The 15738-nt window shown below is 51.7% G+C and overlaps 1 long non-coding RNA gene across 1 annotated transcript in view; it reads right to left on the bottom strand.

Moving 5' to 3' along the window:
* The window catches only part of LOC110260650, a 43709-nt gene extending 31204 nt beyond the window's left edge, over positions 1-12505 (bottom strand). The window contains exon 1 of the long non-coding RNA XR_002343909.1: positions 11622-12505. This is a non-coding gene — a long non-coding RNA (uncharacterized LOC110260650). The remainder of the gene's footprint in view (positions 1-11621) is intronic.

Genomic DNA, 15738 nt, shown 5'->3' with positions numbered 1-15738 from the left:
CCCTCAGCCTCACCATCATTCCAGGCAAAGAGAAGAGAGGCAGAGGGAAAGGACCGTCACATTCTTTTCCTATTAAGGACATGTGGAGCCAGACTCCGAGACTATGGCCGTGACCCCTGCTCCTGGTATCCCTTCCTGTATCTCATCCCCTCCCACACTGAACAGGAACGACCCATGTCACCAACAGGATATTTTTGGAAACATGGACTGCGACCTTGAAAGCGAGCTTGTAAAAGAGATCACAGCCTCCCCCTTTCTCTCTCCTGGATCACTCAGCTGCCGTGTCCTGAGGACACTCAAGTGGCCCTTTGGAGAGACCCACACAGCGAGGAACTGAGGCCTCCCGCCAACAGCCAGCATCAACTTGTCCACCATGTAAGGGAGACAAGTTGCAAGCAGATCCTCCAGGCCCAGTCAAGCCTGCAGGTAACTGCACACCCAGCCAACACCTTGACAGCAACTCCATAGGAGATGCTCAGCCGGGACCATGCAGCTAAGCCAGTCCTAAACTCTTGACCCACTGGAACTGTGCGGGATAATAAATGTCTATTGTTTTAGGCTGCTAAGTTCAGGGGAAATCTCTTGCTCAGAATTAGATAACAAATCCAGGTCACCACTCAGAAGGTGCACTCACTGTTTTCACTCACACCTATTGGCCTTACTTTAGACACATGACCGTGTGTAGTTGCAAAGGAATCTGGGAAATGTAGTCTTTCCCTGGGCAGCTAGGTCCCCAGCTAAGACTTCAATGACACAGATCTTTATCAATCGGCAAAGTCCCTTTTGCCATGTAAAGTAATATATTCACAGCTTCTAGGCATTAGGATATAAACATCTTTGGGGTCCTTTATTCTGCCTCCCACAAGGCAGAAGCTTGTACATGAATGTTCATTGCAGCAGCTTTATTCATAAGAGGTAAAAATGGGCCAAATATCCTTCAGTGGATGATAATTAAACAAACTATGATCCATCCATACCATGGAATACTATACAGCAATAAAAAGGGATGAACTATTGATACACACAACTTCGCTAAACCTTGAGAAAATTATTGAGTGAAAAAAGCACATTTCAAGAGGATACCTCCTATGTGATTCCATTTGTATAAGACCTACGAAAGAACATCATTCTAGAGCTGGAGCATAAAGGTTGCCAGGCGTTAGAAATGGGCAGCAGAGGTGGCTGCAAGGGAGTGTCTTGTGGTGATGGTACAGTTAAGTGTCCTGATTGTGGTAGTGGCCCCAGGAAGCTGCACGTGTGACAAAATGGCATAAAGCCACCTGTGTGCACACACACAAATGGGTGTATAACTGGCCAGTTATGATGAGATCTGTGCATTGTATTAACATCCACGTCCTGGTTTTGAAATTACAGTCTAGTTACGCAGAACGGTAACCTAGGGGGGCGGCTGAGTGAATCTGTAATTATTTCAAAATGAAACATGACAACAAAAAAGGGTTCCAGACTCCCAGGCTGGAGACCTGGTTTCTGGGTTCTAGTCCTGGTTCTTTCCTTCCCTTCCCTGAGGTCCACCCCTGGCCATCTCTAGGACTCTCTCAGCCCATCTGTGAAATGGGTTTGGGGCTTATGTCACAGGCTTTTAAAGGTTTATGTTTAGCAGAGAAACCCTCTGTTCCAAGGCTGTAGGCACGGTTGGTGCCCCAATACTGGGAAGCCCAGAGCGACCTACTGGCTACCGCCCTCGGCTGGAAGGCTTCCCGTGACCTAAGGGGAAGGCTGGAAGGACCCAGAAATGAATGCCCTCTGGAGGAGCTGGTAATTAAGCAGCCCAGTGCCCTGGCGCCTTGGGCAGGATGGCAGAGGAGGTACATGTTCAACACTCGCTCCTGGACTCCCCGGTCGCCTGTGGTGGAACCTGGCTTCATAGCAGGGAGTCGTCTTGCCTTCCCTCCTTCACTTTCTCACCTAAGTTGCTCAGGAACACAATCCAAAAAACCGACTGGTATTCTTCTTCTAAGGGCCGCACCTGCAGCATGTGGAGGGTCCCAGGCTAGAGGTCGCATCAAAGCAGCAAATGCCGGCCGGCCTACGCCACAGCCACAGCAACGCCAGATCCAAGCTGCGACTGCCACCCACACCACAGCCACAGCAACGCCAGATCCAAGCTGCGACTGCCACCCACACCACAGCTCACGGCAACGCCAGATCTGTAACCCACTGAGCGAGGCCAGGGAGCGAACCCGCATCCTCATGGATCCTCGTTGGGTTCATTAACTGCTGAGCCACAAAGGGAACTCCCCATTATTTCATTTTTAAACCTTCATTTTTAATTTTATTTGGGCCATGCCCACAGCAGGCAAATGTTCCCAGGCCAGGGGTCAAACCCAAATCCTCAACCTCATTGGGTCCTTCACCTGCTGAGCCACAATGGGACCTGCCCGACTTGTATTCATATCCTCATCTTAGCATCCGCATCGGACTCCAACCAAGTCAGAATCCCCCAGATGCAGAATAAGAGTCAGTGAGAGCCATGCCCTGTGGGGACCCACCTGGCGGGGATCCATGCCTGTGGATCATGAGTGAGAAACACATTTGGGGTTTGCTTGTTTGTTTGGTTTGGACATACCCATGGCCGTGGAAATGCCTGGGCCCGGGATCGAACCCGAGCCATAGCAGTGGCAACACCTGATCCTTTCACTGCTAGGCCACCAGGGAACTCCAAGAAATACACTTGGAAAAGGAAGGGAGTACACAGGAAAGCAGAAGAACCCCAGGGAGGCAGGAGCTGGGGCCCTGTGATAACTCGCTGTCCAGACCCTGAGCCGACCACGTCCCCCAGGGCCACTTCTTCCATATCTTCCCTTTTCACTCAAGACCATGTTCCTCTTTTGAGCGAGAAAGTGACCCAAAAGGGACTGCGGTCACTTTCTTATCGGGCCTGTGGTGGGGGAGGAGGCGGTCATACATCAGCCATGTTCCCAGCACCCATGGCTCCAAGACCTTCTCCCAGGAGGGCACCCCAGCCCCACGGGGGGCTGCCCCCAAACTCTGAGCCAGACGGAGGATCCCCAGATGGGGCCGTGATGGGGCTGCTGGGCCACAGGTCCTGCGGGGAGGGAGGCCAGCTGGACTTGCAGAGTGGCCTCAGGCAAGGGTCTGTCCTTCGGGACTTCACCTCTCCAATGGCATCCGCACACCAGGACCACAGGCCGGGCACGGGAAGGGGATCCAGAAACCAGAGACGGAAACAGTCCAATGAGGACGAAGCCCGGTCCTCGTTCCACACTGTGCCCTAGCACCTGGCACGGGGCCTGGCACCCGGCAGGGATGCAGGACACTTGCTGAATTAACACATGAGCGAATGAATGGGTGAGTGGCTTGAATATGTCACTGAGCTCAACAATGCCATCCAACCAAGGAGTGCTAACGGCCCACGATGTGCCAGGAGCTGGGCTGGGCACTGAGGAAGATCACAAATAATAAGACTGGGAGTTCCTGTTGGGGCTCAGCAGGTTAAGAACCCAACATAGTGTTTGTGAGGATGGTGGGTCAATCCCTGGCCTCCCTCAGTGGGTTACATGTCCAGCATTGCCACAAGCTGCAGCATAGGTCACAGATGCAGCTGGGATCTGGTGTTGCAGAGACATAGGCCGGCAGCTGCAGCTCTGAATCCATATTCCACAGGTGCAGCCCTAAAAACAAAAAAACAAAAAACAAAACCAGACTTTCTTTTTCTTCTTCTTCTTTTTTTTTGGCCATACCTATAGCATGCGGAAGTTCTTAGGCCAGAAATCAAAACTGGGCCACAGCACTGACCTGAGCCACAGCAGTGACAATGCCAGGTCCTCCCACGGGGCCACAAGAGAACCCCAAGGCCAAATTTCTTACAGTCAAGGCCTGAAGGCATAAGATGGGAACAATTTTCCTATAAAGACCGCTTTTGAGGACCGGTGTGCTCCTTTGTGTTCTCTGTTCATCTAACTGGAATCTTTTTTTTTTTTTTTTTGTCTTTTTTCCTTTTCTAGGGCCGCTCCCGCGGCATATGGAGGTTCCCAGGCTAGGAGTCTAATCGGAGCTGTAGCTGCCAGTCTACACCAGAGCCACAGCAACGCGGGATCCGAGCTGTGTCTGCAACCTACACCACAGCTCATGGCAACGCCAGATCCTTAACCCACTGAGCAAGGGCAGGGACCAAACCTGCAACTTCCTGGTTCCTAGTCGGATCCGTTAACCGCTGAGCCACGACGGGAACTCCTGGAATCTTGACTTTAGGACCCACTCAGGCTGCCTGTGGTGGCTGAGCCCTAGGGCAGCCCCGTGAGCCCGCCTGCAGCTGGTCGCATCCTTGTGGAATCCCCTCCCCTTGAATGCGGTGGGACCGGGATTTGCCTCTAACCAACCTAATGTGGCAAAGGTGACAGGGGGCACATGATAATGTGACTATGAAGCCGCCTGCATGCTAGTGTCCAGAACTTTCTCTTTTTTTTTGCTTTTTAGGACCGCACCCACGGCACATGGAAGTTCCCAGGCTAGTGGTCGAATCGGAGCTACAGCTGCCGGCCTACACCACAGCCACAGCAACACAAGATCCAAGCCACATCTGCGACCCACACCACAGCTCACAGCAACACCAGATCCCCGACCCACTGAGTGAGGCCAGAGATCAAACTTGCTTCCTCATAGATACTAGTCGGATTCCTTTCTTCTGTGCCACAACGGGAATTCCTGTCCAGAACTTTCAAATAGGCTGTCCTCGTAACTCCCCCAGAGCTTTAGAAATACCAGTTCAGTCAGGGGACTCAGTTGCAAACAGTGGAGTCCATGCTGCTTTAAAATTAGAAAGGGAATTACTAGAACAGCGATTCTCAAACTTAAGCCAGCAGCAGAATCACCCAGAAGGCTTGTTGAACACGGATGGCCAGGCCCCCACTCCCCACCGCCACAGTTTCTGGTTCAGGAGGTCTGAGGTGGGCCCAAGAATTTGTATTTCTTGTTTGCTTGTTTTTGTCTTTTGGGGGGCCATACTCATGGCATATGGAGGTTCCCAGGTTAGGGAACTGAGCAAGACCAGGGATCAAAGCTAGATCCTCATGGATACTAGTCAGGTTCTTAACCCGCTGAGCCACAACGGGAACTCCAAGAATTTTTATTTCTCACTGGGTCCCCGTATTGCTAACAAGTTTTCAAATACAAGTCTTGGAAACACACTTTGAGAACCACTGAACTAAATGCTATTAGGAAGGTTACATTATGCTAAGTGAAATGAGAACAACAGAGAAAGACAAATACTGTAGGATATTGCTCATATGTAGAATACAAAAAATGCAACAAAGTAGTGAATATAAAAAGAAGCAGCAGGAGTTCCTGTTGTGGCTCAGCGGTAATGAACCCGACTAATAACACAAGTCTCCTGGATGCTGTCAATTCTGATTGGCAGAGCTTGAGTCTCATGCCTCCTTCCCTGATGCAGAAGAGGCTAAAAAGGAGGTGAGAATCATAATGTGGGAGGTTCCCCTGGGTGCAGCAGGTTAAGGATCCAGCACAATCGCTGCAGTGGCTCTGGTCACTGCTGTGGTGTGGGTTCGATCCCTGGCCCAGGAACTTCCACAACCAAAAACAAAAAAAGGCAAAAATGTCAGGCAGCCACAGAACATGATAAGCATGAATTTAGTGTATTTAACATAGATCAGGAAAAATTGGGGTTGTTTGTTTAGTTTCTTTCATGGCTGCACCTGTGGCATACAGAATTCCTGGGCCAGGGATTGAATCCAAGCCACATCCATTAAAGGATTGCAGCTGCAACGCCAGATCCTTTCATACACTATGCCAGGCTGAGGACGGAACCCAGGCCTCCGCAGCCACCCAAGCCACTGCAGGATTCTTTTTTTTTTTCCCTCATTTTTTAAAGTTATATTGAAGTATAGTTGATTTACAAGGTTGTGATAATTTCTGCTGTACAAAAAAGTGATTCAGGAGTTCCCGTTGTGGCGCAGTGGTTAACGAATCCGACTAGGAACCATGAGGTTGCGGGTTCGGTCCCTGCCCTTGCTCAGTGGGTTTAAGGATCCGGCATCGCCGTGAGCTGTGGTGTAGGTTGCAGGCGCAGCTCGGATCCTGCGTTGCTGTGGCTCTGGCATAGGCCAGCAGCTACAGCTGTGATTGGACCCCTAGCCTGGGAACCTCCATATGCCGCGGGAGTGGCCCAAGAAATGGCAAAAAGACAAAAAAAAAAAAAAAAAAAAAAAGTAATTCAGTCATACACATACACACACATAGCCATTCTCTCTGATTCTTTTCCCACAGAGATGATCACAGAATATTGGGCAATGCAGTTGGATTTTTTTTTTTTTTTTTTTTTGCAGTTGGATTCTTAGCCCACTGAGCCACAGCAGAACCTCAGGGAAAGTTCTCATTCACAGCACCTTCTTGCCATGGAAAGAGGGTAATTGTTTATTTGTTTTATTTTTATTCTTTTGTCTTTTTAGGGCCGAACCCACAGCATATGGAAGTTCCCAGCCTAGAGGCCGAGTCAGAGCTATAGTTGCTGGCCTACACCACAGCCACAGCAACTCAGGATCCAAGCCGCATCTATGACCTACAGCACAGTAACACCAGATCCTCAACCCACTGAGCAAGGCCAGGGATCGAACCTGCACCCTCATGGACAATAGTCAGATTTATCACTGCTGAGCCGCTACAGGAACTCTGAAAGAGGGTAGATCTCTTTTTTTTTTTTTTTTGTCTTTTAGGGCCACACCTGCAGCATATGGAGGTTCCCAGGGTGGAGGTCCATACAGAGCTGTAGCCACCAGCCTACACCAGAGCCACAGCAACCCGGGATCTGAGCCACGTCTGCAACCTACATCACAGTTCACAGCAACGCCAGATCTTTAACCCACTGAGTGAGGCCAGGGATCGAACCTGCACCCTCATGGATGCTAGTTGGGTTCGTTAACTTCTGAGCCATGATGGGAATTCTTAAGGTGAGTCTTTGTCGACTTAGGAGTGATAAGAATAATCGCTAACGTTCATTTGGTGTTTATTCTGTGCCAGACATTGCCATTAAATGTCTTATATATATGAATGCATTTAATCCTCCCAACTGTTCATTCCAGCAGGCACTGCCCTTAACCCATTATACAGATGAAGAAATTGAGGTATGTAGAGGTGAAGCCACTATTAATAGGAAGCAGAGCTGAAATGCGAACCCAGCTCATCTGACTCTGGAGATTTGTTCTTAGTAACGATGCTCAACTCCTTCCTGGGGTAAGAAAAGGGCAAAAGATTCCAAGAAACGGGAGACCTACACAGTGCTGCAGGAGTTCCCATTGTAGAACCCAACGCAGTGCCCATGAGGATGCAGGTTCCATCCCTGGCCTTGCACAGTGGGTTAAGGATCTGGAATTGCTGTAAGCTGCAGTATAAGTTGCAGATGCAGCTCAGATCTGATGTTGCTGTGGCTGTGGTGTAGGCCTGCCGCTGCAACTCCAATTCAACCCCTAGACTGGGAACTTCCATATGCTGCAGGCATGGCTGTAAAAAGAAAAAACAGGAGCAAGAGAAGTAGTGAGGAGACCAAATGTCGGAGCCGGGGAGACTAGAGAAGCTGCCTGAGGACCGGAGGACAGAGAGTCAGAGCTGTCACTGCGCAGACAGGACCATACGGAGAATCAAGTGGACTAATGGGGGAGTTCCCACTGTGGCACAGTGGGTTAAGGACCTGTTGTCTCTTTGGTGCCCCAGGTTCGATCTCTGGCCAGGTACAGTGGGTTAAGGATCCAGCATTGCTATGGCTGTGGCGTGGGTAGCAGCAGCCGTGGCTTGGAGTCAATCCCTGGCCCGTTAATTTCCATATGCTGCAGGTGTGGCCAAAAAGAAAAAAAAAAGAGGACTAATGGGCATTTTTGTTCAATTTCCTGCCTTGTGTTTACCATACTGCTCCTTCACGCCCCACAAGACCTACAGTAAAATCTCATTACTCCCTAAAGTCACCTGGGGCTGGTTTTGCCTGTGGAAGGCATGAAACCGCTAGAAGCCCCCACCAGCTGAGTGCAAGGATGAGAGCAAAAGTTCCCCTGGGAGGAGTTCCTGCCGCAACTCAGCAGTAATGAACCTAACTAGTGTCCAGGAGGATGCAGGCCTCGCTCAGCGGGTCAAAGGAGCTGGTGTTGCTGTGGCTGTGGTGTAGGCTAGCAGCTACAGCTCCAATTCAACCACTAGTCTTAGAACTTCCATATGCCATGGATCCAGCCCTAAAAAAAAAAAAAAAGAAAGAAAGAAAAAAAACTCCTTAGGGAGCCCAGTCACATTTAGGAGATGCAAAGCCCAGAGAGGGGAGGTCATGTGCCTGAGGTCACCCAGCAAAGAGATAGTAGAGTCTGGATTTGAACTCGGGTTGGCCGACTTTCAAAGCCCAGATTCTTTCCACTGTAAGGCCTGAGTGGTCGGTTTCAAGTTTTCCACACCCCCTTGAGAAATGTCCCTGTCCCAGAGGCATAAATTGAGACACGAAAGAATCTGAAAAATGATACAAATGAACGTATTTACAAAACAGTAACTGACTCACAGACACAGAAAATAAACATATGGTTACCAAAGTGGAAGGGTGGGGAGGGATAAATCGGGAGTTTGGGATCCGCAGAGACACACGACTCTGTATAAACAACAAGGCCCTGATGTACAGTCCGGGGAACAGTATTTCATACCTTGTAATGAATGATAATGCAACAGAAAAGCAAAAGAATTCCTGGATGTGCTTGGGGGAGAGGGGCAGGGGCTTTCCCAAGAATCTGACTCAAGATCCCAGGGGGCTCTTCCCACGGCTCGTGGGGAGCTGACCACTCCCTCCAGGCCGGCCTGCTTCCTCCATCAGGGGCTGTGAGAGCGATGTTTACTGGTCAATTGGATGTGCTGATCCAAGGCCTGAGGTGTCACAGCACAGACACACAGAGCAGAACACCCAGAAGAAACTCAGTGAGGTGCGGGAAGTGCAGGTGTTTCCTTCGGGCGGTGCCCGCCTGCTCTCCGTTTCTCTGGCATATCTGCCTGCCAGTTTCTCTATGTCAACGTCGATCTTTTTCTCACACCCCTTCCCATTTCGTCTCTAACTTGCTCTCGCTTTTCTGTTTCTCTGATCCTTTTCTCTTGACTCTCCCTCTCTGCGTCTCATGCTCTCGAATCTTCTGTTACCCCTGCCTCTCTTTCTTTGCCTCCCTTCCCCTTCCCCTGTCCTTCCTCTTCTCGCTGCCCCCTTCCTCTCTGTGCCCTTGTCCTTCCCCCCCTCCTTCCTCTCCCCTCCCCGCCCCCTCTCCCCCAGAGCTGTGCTTGGAGACCCAGCTGACCTCTGAGAGACAGGGCTCCCCAGGGGCCCCGGCAGGAAATGCAGTTTCCCCTCTGACCCTGTCGGCAGCCTTGGGTACGCAGCATCCCTCCCACTCCTGGGGACTCAGGATGGAGGATGTCACTTTGGAAGGGCTCTGAGGACAAACTTTTCGAGGTGGGGGGAGGACCAGGAAAGCAAGGGAGGCAAACCCCAAGTTCACTGAGCACCTCTTGGGTGTTGGCACCAAGTCCTGGGGGTGGGGGGCAGGGTGGGGAGGGGGGTGGTTGGCGTCAAAAGCTGCAGTCCCTTTCCTGGAAGATAGAAGGACACTTCAGGGCAAGGAGCTGGGAGTGGGCGTGGCAAGAAGAGAAGCCGAGTGGGGGGAAGGGCAACCTTTGCAGAGGCGGGGCTTTGGGTGCAGGGAGGGGGAGCTTAGATGAGCCACCCCTACAAATTTGCACAGCTCTTAATATATTTTTCCCTCTACCAGATAACAGGAGGGGCGGTGGAGTGCATTAGGAAACATCCAGGGCCCAGGGTGAGAGGTCTGGGTTCCCGTTTCCACTTTGCTGTGTGCATGGCCTTGGACGTGTCCCCGAACCTCTTCCAGCCTGTTTCTTCATGTTGAAGTAGGTGCAAGAGACCAGCTCTCTGTAGTGTTAGAGAGCGGATGGAGGATTAAAGGAGAGGTTCCTGGAGACAGCTCAGAGCCCTGGCCCTCGACCCTTGGCCCTGTAGCCATTTCCTCTTCTCCTCCTGGCACCCTCTGTTCAGCCAAGGTGACAGGGGGGCAAAATCCCTACAAAATTTCAAGTTTGTATTTGGCAGCTTTTCTAGGCTCTGTTCTGCACCCCGCCCTCTCCAACCTCCTAGTGGGTTTTTTGTTTTTTGGTTTTTTGTTTTGGCTTTTTAGGGCCACACCAGAGGCATATGGAAGTTCCTAGTCTAGGTAGGAGTCTAATCAGAGCCACAGCCACCAGCCTACACCACAGCCACAGCAATGCCAGATCCGAGCCACATCAGCAAACTACGCTGCAGCAATGCCAGACCCTTAACCCACTGATCGAGGCCAGGGATCAAACACGAATCCTCATGGATACCAGTAGCCTTCTTAACCCACTGAGCCACAACGGGAACTCCTCAATCTCCTAGATTCAGAGATCTTTCAGAGAGGAGTGGTCCCAGCACAAGCAGCATCAGAACTTGTCAGGACACTTAGTTAGTTAGTTAGTTAGTTAGTTAGTTAGTTAGGCACCTAGGCCCCTCCCGGGACTAACTAAAGCAGAAACTCTGGGGTGAGGCCTTTAGGTTTCAAGGAGCCCTCCAGGGGCTTCTCATGCTCACGTGTGAGAATGGGGACGGGAACGGAACACCTTCTCAATAGCTCCCATCTGCAAGGTAGACACAGCAGTGTATCCCCACTGCGCAGGTGAGGTTGTGAGGCTCAGGGTAGTGGCTGGCTCACCTAAGGCTACACAGGTAGGAGATGGCATAGCTCAGGCTGGAACCCAAAAAAAGTCGGTGCTTCGTCCACGTCGTCCCGCACCTCCACCCCAGGCACCTCCCTACTCACTCAGTGCCACCTGGATGGACATGGGGCCCAGGTGCTTCGGGGGAAGCTCCACCCAGCCACTCCCAGGGCATAGCCCTGCCCAGGGACCTCTCCCTCCTCACCTGTCATGTGTCATATAGGGCAGGGCCCTGCATTCTGCTCCAGTCTCAGGGTCTGATAACTAATTCACACTCAAAGCAAAAGGGCCGGTAATGCCTTCAGGGGTTACCTGCTGCTTGTGAGGCGCTGTTTGCAGTAACCAGGAAGAAAGAGAGCTCGTGGAGGGGTTTCAGGCCCCTTGTCAGAAACGCATATATTTTGGCGGAAGGGCCATGGACCCCCCTCAAGGGCAGGCAGAAGGACCTTGTTCATGGAGGAGTTCCTGTGGTGGCTCAGCAGTAGCAAACCCAGCTCGTAGCCATAAGGATGTGGGTTCGACCCCTGGCTTCGCTTAGTGGGTTAAAGGGTCCGGCGTTGCCATGAGCTGTGGTGTATGTCACAGATGCTGCTCACATCTGGCGTTGCTGTGGTTGTGGTGCAGGCTGGTAACTACAGTTCCAATTGGACCCCTAGCCTGAGAACTCCCATACGCCATGGGTGCGGCCCTAAAAAGACAAAAAAAAAAAAAAAAAAAAAAAAGAAGAAGAAGAAGAAGAAGAAGAAGGAGAAGGATCTCTTAGAAACGGCACAGGCACTGCCCCGCCCATGGGCATTGCCAAGCTGGGTCGTCCCTGCCTCAGGGCCTTGGGCAAGTCCCTTCATTTCCCTAAATCTTCATTTGCTTACCTGTAACTGGGCCTGATTCCTACATCCGGTTCCACAGGGCAGTTCCATGAGATAGCCTTTATCAGGTCGCCCTCTCCTCCCCAGGTCTGCGGCTAGAAGTGGAGCCCAATCAGAGCAGTCACCCCAGATTATAAAGTAGGCAGATCCTTTCCTGGGACAGCACTTAGCACCACCCATCTGTGTCACCTGCCAAAGGACTGCCCGGGGTCTGAGTGCCAGGCAATCCCTGCCTCTGGAAGCCTTTCCTCGGGCTGCCTGGAGCTCCCAACCCTCTGGGGGGCAGAGGCGCAGAGTACCAAGCCCTGGGCTGGGAGTTAGGGGCGTGCGGTCTGGTCCTGGCTGTTGTGGGCTCTGCATATGGGTGGAAAAAGTATTTTCCGGATTTAAACCAAGATGTAGAAAAGACACGTTTATTGACAGAGACACTGTTCACACAGTGGACCAGCATCCAGATAACCAGGGCACAAGGGCGTGTCTGTTTCTATAGCCCAGAGACAAAGGAGTGGAGGCGTGGTCTTGCCATACACCTGCTGATTGGCTGGGGAGGGATGGAGTCTTCCCATACACTTGCTGGTTGGTTGGGGGCATATGTTGCCCCATAGGGGCAGGGTAAGGAGTGGGCTACAAACCTTTTCTAGTAGTGGGGCAGGAAGGAGCAGGCCAGGCTGATTGAGGGGAGGAGGGGAGTGGGCCACATACCTTTCCTAATAGGGGGCAGGGAGGAGTAGGCCTGTTGGGGTGGGGCGGGCCTTAGGAAGATTGTAACAGTTACAGTGAGACAGGTGGGCTGATAAGGGTCTGGCAATTCTTTTCTTTTCTTTTTTTTTTTTTGTCCTTTTTAGGGCCGCACCCACGGCATAAGGAAGTTCCCATTATGAGCTGCGGTGTAGGTTGCAGATGCATTTCGGTTCTGGTGCTGCTGTGGCTGTGACATAGCTTGACAGCTACAGCTCTGATTCGACCCCTGGCCTGGGAACTTCCATATGCCACAAGCAGGGCCATAAAAAGAAAATAAATAAATAAATAAATAAAAATAAAACGTGAAAAAAGAAAGAACAGATGATGAGTTCCCTCACTTTGCTCAGAAGAGTACTTGTCTTTCCGGGTACCACCTCCTCCAGGGAGCCTTCCCTGATGCCACCTCCCTGCTGCCACACACATAGAATCATCGCTACCCCACTCCCACATTTCTCCCCTTGCTCTAGTAATCCCTCCCTTCCGGATTTGTCGGGAGGTTTTCATTGCTCCTACCACAGTGCCTGGCACAGCCAATAAATGGGAGTTGAATTATAGTCAAAAGGGAGAGACAGGAGAGAGATGAAAGGCGTGCCAGAGTCTTTGCAGAGATGGAGGCCACAGCTGGAAAGGGTTCGTCCCCTGCAGGAAGGTCTCAGATGGCAAACAGCTGGTGGGGGGTGGCTGTGACTCACCCCGCTCCCACAGACTGGGGGATGCTGCAAACAGGCTGAGACAGGAGTCAAAGGCCTAAAGGAATTTTGATAAGGACAACACAAGCCCTGGAGTAGTTCTAGAATGCTGGAGGTTAAGGGCGCAGGGAGCTGGGTCAGGACAAAGCTGCCTGATTATGCTACTCATTTAATTTGTTTGCCTAGATAAACTATTCACGTGGTATCAAATTCAAAAGGTACAATGGAGGCGCCGTGAAAAGTCTCTCACTCTCCCATTCCTGCCACCCAGGCCCCCTCCACAGAAGCAGCCCGAGTTTCCAGTTGCTTCTGCAGACATCCCTCCTCTCTTCTTTGCCCCTAACTTAATTTAATTTAATTTAATTTTTGGCTGCACCTGCAGCATGCAGAAATTCTGGGGCCAGGGTTCGAACCTGCTCCACTGCAGTGACCCAAGCCATGGAGGTGACAAGGCCAAATCCTTAACTCACAGGCCACGAGGGAACTTCTTTCTCCCCCCTTTTATTCTGTCCTCCCCTTTTTAGTTTAGGGAGGCTTGTTATCCACACTGTCCTTCACTTTGCTTTTGCCCTTGACATGTCTTTGCAAGCATTTCATTGATGTTTTTAAATTTTATTTTTTTATTTTTTGTCTTTTTAGGGCCACACTCACGGCATTTGCAGGTTCCCAGGCTAGGGGTCGAATCGAGCTGTAGCCGCGGGCCTACGCCAGAGCCACAACAACGTACAAGCATTGCATATTAGCACATAAAGAGTCATATTAACTTGCTGAATCTATCCCCTCGCTGTACCACACGGAACTCCTTATAAATAAATCTTCGGGGGCTTCATGAACTGGGCACTTGGACCTGATGGGCATCCTCTCCCAGGCCTGATTCTGAACTGGACCCTGCACGCACCAAGGTTGGGGCAATTTCGATCCCCAGGTTTCAGGTACCCAGATAAGAAATGAACAGGTCTTCAAGTGGTTCAGTCCCCCTCGCTTGTTTGAGGCCCAGAGAGGGAAATGATTCGCACAAGATAGCACAGCAAGTCAAGGCAGAGCCAGGGCGGGGCCTTGCGTTTCCTGTCTCCTGGACGGTTTGCTTCTCACGCTGCTCAGGAGGGGGTCAACAGCCGCTTTACAGAGGCCCAGACACTCAAGATGCCAGAAGCAAAGGGCTCCAAGCTCGTGCCAGGGTTGGGGGGCAGGGAGGGAATGGGGGGCACAGAACACCTGGGAGCTCCCCAGCTGGCATATTTAATGCTGGGTCTGACTCTCCCCCTCGCCGCCAGAAGGCGCAGCTAATGGTAACGACGACAACAACAACAGTAATAATAGCAGCTATCAGTATCAGGCATTTACGCTGTTGGGCGCTTTAGGTTACCTGTCCCTCTTGAGCCTCCCAGGGCCCTGCAAGAAGAGTGTCATCGGCCTCACTTTCCCCAGCCGGACACTGAGGCTCCGAAGTAAATACTTTCATCACTTGCTAGCATCTTCCAACCATGCACGAAGGGGCAGTGCTGGGATTTTAACCCAGATGTGTGTCACTCCAAGGCTCAAACGCTTTGCACAGGGATCATGAGCAATTATCAATATACTTGTGAGAAAACGGAGTGCCCGTGACAAGCCCTCTCCGAGACTACCTTGGTTGAACAAGGGTCAAAGCAGGAACAGACTTCCGGTCCCAGTGGCCCACAAGACGAAAGCCAAAGCCTCCCTGGTCCCTCCCTTGACCTTGGATGCTCCTCGTGACCCTGCCCCAGCCCACTTGTCCCAGCTCATCTCCTGCTGTTCTGACCACCTCCTCAAAAGGCCACCTTCCTGTCTCGCCTACACACCTCCACACTTTGAGTCAAGTGGAAAAAGCCAAGTAGAAGAAGTAGGTCCGAATGTCTGCTCTGTTCCCTGCTGCGTGACCTTGGGCAAGTCGATTAAGGTCTCTGAATCTCCCTTTCCTCATCTGTAAAGTGAAGAAAGTACACGGCCTAAGCCTCAGCCTCAAGCCCACCTGCCACACTGTGGACTGATTCACGGGGGCTGTTTGAAGGAAGGAAGGAAGGAAGAGGGGAGTTTATTGCACCCCCAACGCATGCCAGAGCCTGAAGGAGACACCGGTGGGCAGGCGGATACAGTTGCTGCTTTCCTGGAGATTTTTCTGGAATGGGCCGTGGTGGTGGTTAATGGTGGCGGGAGGTGAAGTACCCCGGGGGCAGGATTTCTCCTGAGCCGATGGCCTTGGGCCAGGAATGAGGGTGGGGAATTACCCTAACCTGACAGAAAAGGAAAAGAGACTCAACCCCACCCGCTCCAGACCTGTTCACTTCCATTCAAGTGGTTGGCGCCCAAATTCTGCTTTGACAGGCCACCCTGCTTCTCTCTTGCGTTCCTAGCACTTAGAAGCTGGAGGAAGCGAGATGGGGGATGGGGGGGCCCTCAGAGGAGGCTGCTGAAAGGAGAGCCCTTTATAGGCCTCACCCACGCAGCAAGGCCCAGCCCAGCGGTCCTTGGCAGCATCCCACCCTCCCGTGTGCCCCTGGGCAGGGAGGACCCACAGTGGGGGGGCCTCTGTCTGCCACTCTCTGTGGGATGAACCGATGAGCAGAGCCACCCCCTGTCTCTCGGATCCCCCCTGAACACTCCAGGCTACAGGGGCCTCTCCAGCCCACGAGCACTTGATCATAAAAGGAGCTGGGAGGGAGCAGGGGAGG

The sequence above is a fragment of the Sus scrofa genome, chromosome 5 (assembly GCF_000003025.6).
Source record: "Sus scrofa isolate TJ Tabasco breed Duroc chromosome 5, Sscrofa11.1, whole genome shotgun sequence".
NCBI classification, from domain to species: Eukaryota; Metazoa; Chordata; class Mammalia; order Artiodactyla; family Suidae; genus Sus; species Sus scrofa.
Note: the sequence above shows the minus strand (reverse complement) of the source record. Positions and strands in the feature narration are given on the sequence as shown.